Below are 8,983 nucleotides of genomic sequence, written 5' to 3'. Positions count from 1 at the left end.
ATACACCTCAATGCCCTTTGAAATATCCCTCCACAGATTCTAGAAAAAGAGTGTCCCCAAACTGTTGAATCAAAAGTTAAATTTAATTCTTTGAGCTGGATGCACACATCACAAAGCAGTTTCACAAAAATCTTCTTACTAGTTTGTATTTTGAGATATTCTGTTTTTCACTGCAGGCCTTACTATGCCCCAATATATCACTTTGTAGATTCTACAAAAAAGAATGTTTCCAATGTGCTGAATCAAAACAAAGGCTTAACTCTGTGAGCTAAATGCACACATCACAAAGCAGTTTCACAGATAGCTTCTTACTAGTTTTTAACCTGGGCTTTTCAGTTTTTCACTGCAGACCTCAATACACTCTGAAATGTCTCTTGGTAGAGTCTAAAAATACAATGTTTCCCAACTGCTGAATGAAAACAATGGTTTAGCTCTGTGAGCTGAATGCACGCATCACAAATCAGATTCAGAAATAACTTCTTTATACTTTTTATTGTGGGATAATAAGTTTTTCACTATAGGCTTTACTGCATTCTGAAATGTCTACAAAATTTCAGAATTTTGTAGAAATCTACAGATTCTACAAAAAGAGTGTTGCCAAACTGCTGAATGAAAACAAAAGTTTAAGTCTGTAAACTGAATCCATACCTCACAAAGCAGTTTTACAGAGAGTTTCTTTCAATTGTTTATCAAGGAATATTCAATGTTTCACTATAGGCTTCAATGCCCTCCCAAATATCCCTTTGCTAAATCCACAAAAGGAGTGTTTCCAAACTGCTGAATCAACAGTAAGGTTTAACTCTGTAAGCTAAATGCACACACCAGAAATAAGTTCTATGATAACTTCTTTCTACTTTTTTTTCAGGGATATTCGTTTTTTCACTATAGGCCTTAATGCACTTTGAAATGTACCTTTGCAGATTCTACAGAAAGAGTGTTTCCAAATAGCTGAATCAAAAGAAAGGTTTAACTCTGAGCTGAATGCATACATCAAAAAGCAGTTTTACAGAAAACTTCTTTTTAGTTTTCTATCTAGGGATATTTGGTTTTTCAATATGGGTCTTTCTGCTCTCTGAAATATCCCTCACAGATCGCACAAAAACAGTGTTTCCAACCTGCTGAATCAAAAGATAGATTTAACTCTGTGAGTTGAATGCACACATCACAAAACAATTACACAGATTTCTTCTTTCTAGTTTTTATCATGGAATAATCAGCTTTTCACTGTAGGCCTTACTGTGCACTGAAATGTCCCTTCACTGATTCTACAAAAAGAGTGTTTCAAAACTGCTGAATCAGAAAAAACAGTTTAATTTTGTGAGCTGAATCCACACTTCATAATTCAGTTTCACAGACAGCTACTTTCTAGATTTTATCACTAGATATTCAATTTTTTCCTATTGGCATGGTGGGCTCTGAAATGTCTCTTCTAGATCCTTCAAAAAGAGTGTTTCCCAACAGTGGAATAAAAAGAAAGGTTTCATTCTGTGAGCTGAATGTAGACACCACAAAGCAGTTTCCCAGTTAGCTTCTTTCTGTTTTTATTATGGGATATTAAGTTTTTGACTATAGGCCTAATGGCCTCTGAAATGTGCCTTCTCAGATTCTACAAAAAGAGTACTTCCAAATGTTGAGTCACAAGAAAGGCTTACACCTGTGATCTGAATACAGACATCACAAAGCAGTTTCACAGATAGATTCTTCCTAATTTTTATCATGGGATATTGGGTTTTTCATTATAGGCCTTAATGTGCTCTGAAATGTCCCTTAGCAGATTCTACAAATAGAGTGTTTCCAGGCTGGTGAATTAAAAGACAGTTTTAACTCTGGAAGCAGAATCCACACATTGCAAAGAAGTTTCACAGATAGTTTCTTGTTAGTTTTTTATCCCAGGCTATTTGCTTTTTCACTATAGGACTCTGTGTCCTCTGAAATATGCCTTTGTAGATTCTACAAGAGATGAGTCCACACACCATGAAGCAGTTTCACAGATAGCTTCTTTCTAGAATGTATCATGGGACATTCGGTTTTTCACTATAGGCCTGATAGCCCTCCAAAATGTTCTTTTGCAGATTCTATAAAAAGAGTGTTTCCAAATGGCTGAATCAAAAGTAAGTTTTAATTCTGTGAGCTGAATGCACATATCACAAAGCAGTTTCACAGAGAGCTTCTTTCTAGTTTTTATCTAGGGATATTTGATTTTTCACTATAGGCCTTACTGCACTCCAAAATGCCCTTTTGCAGATTTTACAAAAGAATGTTTCCAAACTGCTGAATGAAAGGAACAATTTAACTTTGTAAGCTGAATCCACACATCACAAAGCAGTTTCTCGGCTAGCTTCTTTCAATATTTTATCACAAGATATTTGATTTTTCACTATAGGTTTAGTGGCCTCGGAAATGCCCCTCACAGATTCTACAAAAAGAATATTTCCAAAATTCTGAATCAAAGGAAAGTTTTAACACTGACCTGAATGCACACAACAAAAAGTAGTTTAACAGATTGCTTCTGTCTTGTTTTTATCACAGTATATTCAGTTTTACACTATAGGCCTTAGTGTGCTCAGAAAAGTTCCTTAGTTGATTCTACAAAAATCATACATAGCATCTTTTTAATTTTTATCTCAAGTTATTTGGTTTTGCACTATCAGCTATACTATGCTTTGAAATATCCATTTGTGCATTCTACAAAGAGTGTTTCTAAACTTTTGAATCAAAAGACAGGTTTAATTCTGTGAACAGAATCCACACATCACAAAGCAGTTTCACAGATAGCTTCTTTCTAGATTTTAATGGCAAGATATTCGGTTTTTCAATATAGGCCTTTGTGCACTCTGAAATGTCCCTTAGGCGATGCTACAAAACGGGTTTTTCCAAACTGATTCCACACATCACAAAGCAGTTTCACAGATAGCTTCTTTGTAGTTTTTATTGTGAGATATTATGTTTTTCACTATATACCTCACTGTGCTCTGTAATATTTTCTTGCACATTCCACAAAAATAGTGTTTCCAATCTGCTAAACCAGAAGAAAGATTTAACTCTGCAAGCTGAGGCCTTTCATAACTAAGCAGTTTCACACAGAGCTTCTTTCTAGTTTCTAATCAAAAGATACTCAGTTTTTCACTACAAACCTCAATGTGCTCTAAAACATCTCTTCTACAAAAAAAGTATCTCCAAAGCCAGGCACAGTGGCTCATGCATGTAACTCCAGCACTTTGGGAGGCCGAGGCACTCAGATCACCTGAGGGCAGGAGTTCAAAACCAGCCTGACCAACATGGAGAAATGCCGTCTCTACTAAAATTACAAAATTAGCCAGGCATGGTGGCATATGCTTGTAATCCCAGCTACTAGGGAGGCTGAGGCAGGAGAATCACTTGAGTCTGGGAGACAGAGGTTGCAGTGAGCCGAGATCACACCATTGCAGTCCAGCCTGGGTGACAGAGTGAAACTCCATCTAAAAAAAAAAAAAAATTTGTTTCCAATCTGCTAAATCAAAATATTTACCTTTGTGAGGTAAATGCAGATGCCACATAGCAGTTTCACATAACTTCTTTCTGGTTTTTATCTAGGGATATTCAGTATTTTACCACAGGCCTTACTGCCCTCTGAAATGTCCTTTCACGGTTTCTACAAATACAGTGTTTTCAACCTGCTGAATCAAAAGAAAAGTTTAACTCATCCGAATACACATATCATAAAGCAATTTCACAGATAACTACTTTCTAGTTTTTATCATAGGATATTTGGATTTTCACTATAGACTTATTAGGCTCCAAAATGTCCCTTGTAGAGTCTCCAAAAAAAAAAAAAAAAATCCAATTCCAAACTACTGAATCAAAAGAAAACTTTAACTTTCTGATGTAAATGCAGACATTACAAAGAAGTTTCACAGAAAGCTTCTTTCTAGTTTCCAACACGAGATAATGTTTTTTTCACAATACGCCTCAATAAACTCTGAAATGTCTCTGCAGCTTCTACAAAAAGTGTGTTTCAAAACTGGTGAGTCAAAAGAAGGGGTTGGCTCTATAAGGTGAATGCAGACATCACAAAGCAGTTTCTCAGAAAACTTGTTTTTTTTTTTTTTTCAGTTTTTACAAGCAATATTCAGTTTTTCACAAAAGGACTTAATGTGTTCTGAAATGTCTTTTCTCAGATTCTCCAAAGAAGTGTTTCAAGCCTGCTGAATCAAAAGAAAAATTTAACACTGTGAGCTGAATCCAACGTCACAAAGCAGTTTCACAGATACCTTCTTTCTAGATTTTAATGTAAGATGTTAGGTTTTCCACTATAGGCCAAGTTGTCTCTGAAATATCCCTTTGCAGATTTTAGAAAAAGAGTGTTCCCAAACTGCTGAATCAAAAGAAAGGTTTAATTTTGTGAGTTGAATGCAGATATCACAAAACAGTTTCACAGATAATATCTTTTTAGATTCTGTCGTGGGATATTCTGCTGTTCACGGTACATCTTACTGTACTCTGAAATATCTTTTAGCGTATTTCACAAAAGGGGTGCTTCCAATATCTGAATCAAAAAAAAGATTTAACTCTGTGAGCTGAATTGAGATATTCCAAAAGAAGTTTCACAGATAGTTTCTTTAAGATTTTATGATGAAATACTCTGTTTGACCCTATCAGCCTGGTTGTCTCTGAAATATCCCTTTGCAGATTTTTCAAAAAGTGTGTTTCCAAACTGCTGAATCAACAGAAAGGTTTAACTCTGTCAGCTGAATGACATCACAAAGCAGTTGCATAGATAGCTTCTTTTTGTTTTTATTGCAAGATCTTCTGTTTTTTACTATTGGCCTTCCTGTGCACTGAAGTGTCCCTTCACATATTCTAGAAAAAGGGTGTTTCCACTGAACTGAATCAAATGAAAGGCTTAACATTGTGAGCTGAATACACACATCACAAAGCATTTTCACAGACAGCTTTTTACTAGTTTTTATTGTGGGCTACTAGGTTTTTTACTGTAGGCCTCAATGTCCACCAAAATGTCCCTTTGCAGGTTCTAAAAAAAGTGTTTCCAAACTGCTGAATGAAAAGAAAGGTTTACTTCTGAGAGCTGAATCCAGACATCATGAAGCAGTTTCACAGGTAACTTCTTTTAGTTTTTATCATAGGATGTTCAATTTTTTACTACAGGCCTCAATACCTTCCAAATTATACAAAATCAAAACCAAAAGAAAGATTTCACTGTGTGAGCTGAAAGCACACATCAGAAAGCAATTTCACAGATAACTTTTTCCAGTTTTTGTCTAGAGATACTTGTTTTTTCATGTAGGCCTTAATACGCTCCAAAATTTCCCTTCTCTCGTTCTACAAAAAGAGTGTTTAAAACTGCTAAATCAAAGGAGTGGTTTAACATTGTGTGCTGAATCCACATTTCACAAAGCAGGTTAACAGATAGATTATTTCTGGATTTTATCATGGGATATTCTGTATTTCACTATAGGCCTACTGTATTCCAAAATGTCCCTTTACAGATTCTACAAAAAGAGTGTTTCCAAACACTGAATCAAACGAAAATTTTAACACTGTGAGCTGAATGGAGACTTCACAAAGCAGTTTCAGAGACAGCTTCTTTCTAGTTTTTAAATAGGATATCCAGTTTTTTTCTTACTGCACTCTGAAATGTCCCTTAGCAGATGCTACAAAAATAGTGTTTTGAAACCACCAAATCAAAGGTAAGTTTAACTTTGAGAACTGAATCCACACATCACAAAGCAGTTTTGTAGATGGCTGCTTTTTAGTTTCTATCGTGGGACTTTCTGTTTTTCACTACAGGTTTTACTTTTCTCTGAAATATCTCTTTGTATATTCTACAAGAAGAGAGTTAACAACCTACTGAATCAAAAGAGAGGCTAAACTCTATGAGCTGAATTGACAGATGACAAAGAAGTTTCACAGATAGCTTCTTACTAATTTTTATCATGGGCTATTCACTTTTTCACTATAGGCCTCAATGTCCTCAGAAATATCCAGTCACAGATTCTGCAAAAAGAGTTTTTCCAAACTGCTAAATGAAAAGAAAGGTTTAACTTTGTGAGCTGAGTGCACACATCACAAAGCAAACTGACAACTATTCTTTCTTCCAATTTTTATTGTGGGATAATTTGTTTTTCACTATAGTCTTTACTGTGCTCAGAAATGTCTCTACATATCCTACAAAAATGGTGTTTCCAAGCTGCTGAATCAAAAGACCAGTTTAATTCTGTGAACTGAATGCACACTTCACAAAGCAGTTTCAAAGATCGCTTCTTTCTGGTTTTTATCATGGAATATTCACTTTATCATTATGGGGCTCACTGTGCTCCAAAATTTCTCTTTGCAGATTCTACAAAAAGAGTGTTTTCTAACTGATGAATCAAAATAAGGTTTAAATCTGTGAGCTGAATGTACAGGAAGCAGTTTCACAGATAATCTCTTTCTAGTTTTTATCTAGGAATATTCTGTTTCTCACTGTAGGCCTGATGGTACCCTGAAATGTCCCTTCACAGATTCTACAAAAAAAAGTGTCTCCAAACTGCAGAACCAAAAAAACAGTTTAACTTTTTGAACTGAATTCTCAAATAGCAAAATAGTTTCTCATGTAGCTTCTTTCTAGATTTCATCATGAGATGTTCACTTTTTCACTGTAGGCCTAGTGGTCTCGAAATTTGCCTTCACAGATTCTACACAAAGAGCTTTTGCAAACTGCTGAATCAAAAGAATGGTTTAACCTTGTGAGCTGAATGGAGACTTGACAAACGTTTTCACAGATAGCTTCTTTCTAGATTTTATCATGGGATATTCGATTTTTCACTATAGGCCTTATTGTGCTCTGAAATGTTCCTTCACAGATTCTGCAAAAAGACTTTCCAAACCACTGAATTAAAAAACGGTTTAACTTTGTGAGCTGAATCCACACATCACAGATTTAGTTTTTATTGTGGGATATTCGGTTTTTCACTATGGGCCTTACTATGCTCTGAAATGTCCCTTTGCAGATTCTACAAAAGCACTTTTTCCAAACTTCTGAATCAGAATAAAGTTTAAATTCTGTGAGCTGTATCCACACATCACTAGGCAGTTTCACAGATACCTTCTTTCTAGATATTATTGTGGGATATTCTGCTTTTCTCTATAAGCAAAATGGGATTTGAAATGCTCTTTTGCAGATTCTCCAAACAAGAGTGTTTCCAAGCAGCTGAATGAAAATAAAGGTTTAAGTGTATGAGCTGAGTCCACACATAACAAAGCAGCTTCACAGATAGATTCTTTCTAGTTTTTTAGTGGGATATACAATTTTCAATTTAGGACTCACTGCACTCTGAAATGTCCCTTCACAGATTTTACATAAAGAGTGTTTCCATCCTGCTGAAAAAAAGGAAAATTTTAACTCTAGGAGCCTAAGCCACACAGCATAATGCCATTTCACAGATAGCTTCCTTCTGGTTTTTATCACAGGTCATTTGGTTTTCCACTATAGGCCTCAATGTCCCTTCATAGATTCTACAAAAAGAGTTTCCAAACTGTTGATTCAAAAGTATGGTTTAACTCTTTGAGCTGAATTCACACATCATAGAGCAGTTTTCACAGATAACTTTCTAGTTTTTATCATGGCATATTCAGTTTTTTTAATATTGGCCTTACTCCACTCCAAAATGTACCTTCACAGAATCTATAAAGACAATGTTTCCAAACTGCTGAATCACAAGAGAAAGATTTAACCCTGTGAGCTGAATTCACACACAAAAAAGCAGTTTCACAGATAGATTCATTCTAGTTTTTAATATAGGATGTTAGGTTTTTCACTGTAGGTCTTAGTGTGTTCCAAATTGTTCATTAGCAAATTCTACAAAAAGAGTATTTCCAAACTGCTGAATCCAAAGAAAGTTTTAACTCTGTGAGCTGAATCTGTGTATCACAGAGTAGTTTCACAGATAGCTTCTTTATAAATTTCATCATGGATGCTTCTGTTTTCGCTATATGCCTGGTAGGCTCTGAAATGTCCCTTCACAGATTCTACAAAAAAGAGTTTCCAAACTACTGAATGAAAAAGAAAAGTTAAATCTGTGAGCTGAATGCAGACCTAAGAATAATGTTTCTGATATAGTTTCTTTTTAGTTATTCTCATGGAATATTGATTTTTCACTATAGGCCTTACTGTGCTCCAAAATCTTCCTTAGCAGATTGTACAAAAAGTGTGTCTCCAACATTGTGGAAGGAAAGAGATGTTTAATTCTGTGAGCTGAATCTACACATCATCAAGCAGTTTCACAAATAACTTCTTTCTAATTTTTACATAGGGCTATATGATTTTCCACTATAGACCTTACTGTCCTCTGAACTGTCCCTTCACAGATTCTACAAAAGAGTGTTTCCAAACTACCAAATGAAAAGAATGGTTTAACTTGTGAGCTGAATCCACATATCACAAGGCAGTTTCTCATGCAGCTTCTTTCAAGATTTTATCGTGGGATATTCAATTTTTCTCTATAGGTCTCACTGTTCTCCAAAATTTTCCTCAGCAGATTGTACAAAAAGAGTGTTTCCAACATGCTGAATCAAAAGAAAATTTTAACTCTGTGAGGTGAATCAACACATCACAGAGCAGTTTCACAGTTTCTCTTTAGTTTTTATCATGGAATATTCAGTTTTTTACTGTATGCATTACCGTGATCTGAAATGTCCCTTCACATATCCTACAAAAAGTGTTTCACACCTGCTGAATCAAAATAAAAATTTAACTCTGTGAGCTGAAAGCATTAATTGCAAAGCAGTTTCACAGATAGACTATTTTGAAATTTTATCATGAGATATTCTGTTTTTCTCTATAGGCATAATGGGCTCCAAGATGTCCCTTTGCAGATTCTACAAAAAGAGGGTCTCCAACCTGCTGAATCAAAACAATGGTTTAACTCTGTGAATTGTATCCACATATGACAAAGCAGTTCCACAGATAGCTACTTTATACATTTTATCACAAGATATTCAGTTT

The sequence above is a fragment of the Pongo pygmaeus genome, chromosome Y (assembly GCF_028885625.2).
Source record: "Pongo pygmaeus isolate AG05252 chromosome Y, NHGRI_mPonPyg2-v2.0_pri, whole genome shotgun sequence".
NCBI classification, from domain to species: Eukaryota; Metazoa; Chordata; class Mammalia; order Primates; family Hominidae; genus Pongo; species Pongo pygmaeus.
Note: the sequence above shows the minus strand (reverse complement) of the source record.